Source organism: Bubalus kerabau, chromosome X (assembly GCF_029407905.1).
Source record: "Bubalus kerabau isolate K-KA32 ecotype Philippines breed swamp buffalo chromosome X, PCC_UOA_SB_1v2, whole genome shotgun sequence".
NCBI lineage: Eukaryota > Metazoa > Chordata > Mammalia > Artiodactyla > Bovidae > Bubalus > Bubalus kerabau.
The window spans coordinates 73,192,118-73,195,777 of NC_073647.1; positions in this window are offsets into that span (position 1 = coordinate 73,192,118).

Consider the following 3,660-nt stretch of genomic DNA (forward strand, 5'->3'; position numbering starts at 1 on the left):
ACTGATCCTGAGTCATGAGGAAAATCTGGAAAGTGCCCCTACCAGATGTGCAAACGGGATGCCCACTCCAGATCCACCCACCAGAAAACTGAAAAACAAAAAAACAGGAAAGCCATGTTTGAAAGTGCTTTCTGTTCCAAGGAGAAAGAGGACTTTTCAGGGAGGGGTCTGAGAGATTTCTGGCTTTTCTGTCCCAAGGTTAAGAGTGCAGACCTGAGCATGACTCAAGGGAGGACGTGGAGAGAAAAATCTCGAAGTGCCGGCAACATTCTGGTGGGCTCAGCTGCAGTCCCAGCCCTGGTCCACAGATCTATGTTGGTGATGAACCCTTCAGCGAGTGGGTGGGAGTGAAATAGGACCTGGTGTAGCACAGGGAAGAAAAGGTTGTTTTGTAAAGTAATAAGTTACTTCTGGCCAAGGGCAGAGAGAGGGTAACAGCAAGAGGAAAGTGAGTGGAGTTTGATTCCATGGCAGCTGGAAGAAGCCTAATTTCTAGCAAAGGGGCTGTGGAGAGTCTGCCTGGCCATGTTCTGTGAAAAGCAGAACCAATAACTGGGTTTACGCTGCTGACCAAGAGGCTTCAGGGAGATACTCAGAGCCCTGTAGATACTATGGTGCACCCCAGCTAGGGCCCTATCCCCTGAGGCATTTCCTGGGCCACAGTTCCAGGGACTAGATTCTCAAGTTTTCTTTGTTTCAATTTTCAGAAAGGGTGAGGGCTCCATATCTCATTCCCCAGCTCTCTAACCTTTGATCTGAAATTATCACCCTCTGCCCCATCCCTGCATCAAATGTGCTGCTGGCTCGTTGAGTCCGAGAGGGGAGAGACTAAGAAGGAAAGGAAGTGTACTCACCCTATGCGCTGGCCCCATACCAGTATTTTCATGAAACAGATGTGAGCAGTTCTCTAACTCTGGTCTCTGAGACCTCCTCCTTGGCACTTCCCCACACTCCCTGTGTGCCATCTCACCCTGCATGCCAAGATTGAAATTGAATGAGAAGTATGGATATACCTGATTTGGTTCCTGAGTGACAGATTTCTCAAGCAAGTATCCTCCATAATGTGGGGTTACAGCTTTGAAACCAAGGGGAGAGTGTTTTGTCCGGGATCATCTTGGTCAGCCATCTTTTCCACCTCTGTAACTTTCAAATGAGTAGGGAGTCTCTGAATCTGAGAATTAGAAGAAATTTTAGAGGCCATATCTACCGTCCCACTCAGTGCAGAAATACCACCCTGATAATCTAGAAAGCTCATCCTTCTCGAAGGCAACTTGCTCCACATTTGGACATCCTCTAATTGCTAAAAAACAAACAAACAAAAAAGGGTATTCCTTAGGCTGAGCAAAAATTAGCTTTACATAAATTATTTTTAATTCCTCTTTCATATGAGAGATATCTGTCATGTCAGCTCGAGTCTTTTGTCCCCCAGGCCAAATATCTTCAGTTCACTTAAATCATGCCTCATGGGACACGGTTTGCAGGTCTCTTGTCTGCTCAATATGGAGCTTGTAACACAATTAAAACCCTCTTTTGTTTCTTACATGAACTACTATTATTTGCCAGATTCTATGCTTATACAGTTGACTTTTATTTTTACCTAGATTCTGGGCTTTCCATACATCCTTGATAACCATCACCTTGTTCATTTTTTATTTCAATTTATCCCCTTATGATTTTTCTAGATTTTGAGTCTCTCACCTAAAATATTGTATTCTTTATACGAATGTTTTTCAGCCTTTTTAAAATTATCAACCCCCTAGGGAGACTTTTAAGACATTTTTTCGCCTAATCTTGTCCCATGAAATTTTAATAACACTGATAAGCTGTGTATTTATTTACTCTCTATAGATCTGTACTCTATATTTATATGTTTCTTTTCACTCCTCAAGAACCGATTTTGCCCTCTTGGGGGCGATATCGCCTCCATTGAAAATGCCTGCTCTGTATTACCAAGTTTCTTTTATATGCATCTTTGATCAACTTGACTAATAAAAATATTGAATAAGATAGGGTCCAGGACAGAATTCTGCAGCATGACCTTAGGGCCCACCCCTTATTAAAAATCACTTTTAATATGATTGCTCAAACTTGAAGCAATCCATGTAAATTCTGCTACCATTCAGCTTCAATTTTTCAATCTTTTCCACGAGGATATAACACTTTTTCAAATGTCTCACTGAAATCCAGATACATTACACTCCAGTATATCCCCTTCATCTACCCTTTAAGATACCCATTCAAAAAAGGAAATGGGCTTAGTTAAGCATGACTTGCTTTTACTGAGCTCATGCTTACCCCTAGTGATTTCCGCTCCCTTTCTAAGGCCTCAGAAATGATCTGCTTAATAGTGCATTCTATGCCTTTGCCAAAGACCAATGCCATGCTCACTGGTCTGCAGTTTCCGGAATATATTTGTACTCTGTAACACCAACCTCCCTCTCTCGCTTCAGTAAAACTTGAAACAACATCTGCCTGCCTCTTTCGGTCTCTCACCTCTTCCCTTTGCCATAATTTCTCAAAGGTTACTAAGACTGGCTCCGTGATCACATCTGCATGTTCTCTCAGTAGCCTCGGATGTAATTTGTCTGGGCCTGGAAACTTGAACTCATTGAAGGCAACTAAGTACTCCTTTATTATCTCCTCATCTATCTTAGGCTTTAATTCTCTTTCCAGTTCAAATATCATGTTCCTTGATGGAGAGGTTAAGTAACTTGCCCACAGTCACACACCTAGTAAATTGGCAGAGCTGGAATTTAAACCCAGCCCAGTCTGACTCTAAAGTCTGGCTCTTAACTGGCATGCTAGGTAGATTTCAAGTATCAAAAGAGTGGTATGGCCCATGGGTGCCATATGCATTCCCAAGTGGGAGAGAGCTCTTCTAGCAAGAGCAGTCAACGCAATCCTGGTAAAAGAAGTGAAATTTGCACTGAATCTTTAAGCAAGAGTGGGATTCTAATAGGAAGAAAGGAGTGATGTGTGCGTTTATGGAAGGATGATAGAGGATACTGAGGATAGCATCCCAGGCAGGGGAAATAATCAAGAATCGTCACTGTGGGTCTGCCCCACAGTACATTTGGTTGATCATTATGAACACAGAGAGACCACAAGTGGTCAAGAGATAGCCAGGGTGTTCCTGCCTTCCCTTAGGAAGTAACCATTCAAGCTTTGTGGCTTACTGCTACTGCTAAGTCACTTCAGTCGTGTCCGACTCTGTGAGACCCCATAGACGGCAGCCCACCAGGTTCCCCTGTCACTGGGATTCCTCCAGGCAAGAACACTGGAGTGGGTTGCCATTTCCTTCTCCAATGCATGAAAGTGAAAAGTAAAAGTGAAGTCGCTCAGTTGTGTCCAACTCTTCGCGACCCCAGGAACTGCAGCCCACCAGGCTCCTCTGTCCATGGGATTTTCCAGGCAAGAGTACTGGAGTGGGGTGCCAGTGGCTTACTAGTCGTGGTATATCCTTGGGCAAGGAACCATCCTCTTGAGCCTTGCTTTCCTGTGCTATAAAATGGGAATAATAATGAGCCTATATTAGAGGGTTGTTGTGAGGATCCAATTAGCTAGTTAACACATGTAAACTCCTTAGGGCACTGCCTGGGGTACAATTGGGGCTCAACAAATATTGATTAGTGTCATTACTATTATTACTGTGATTCATTT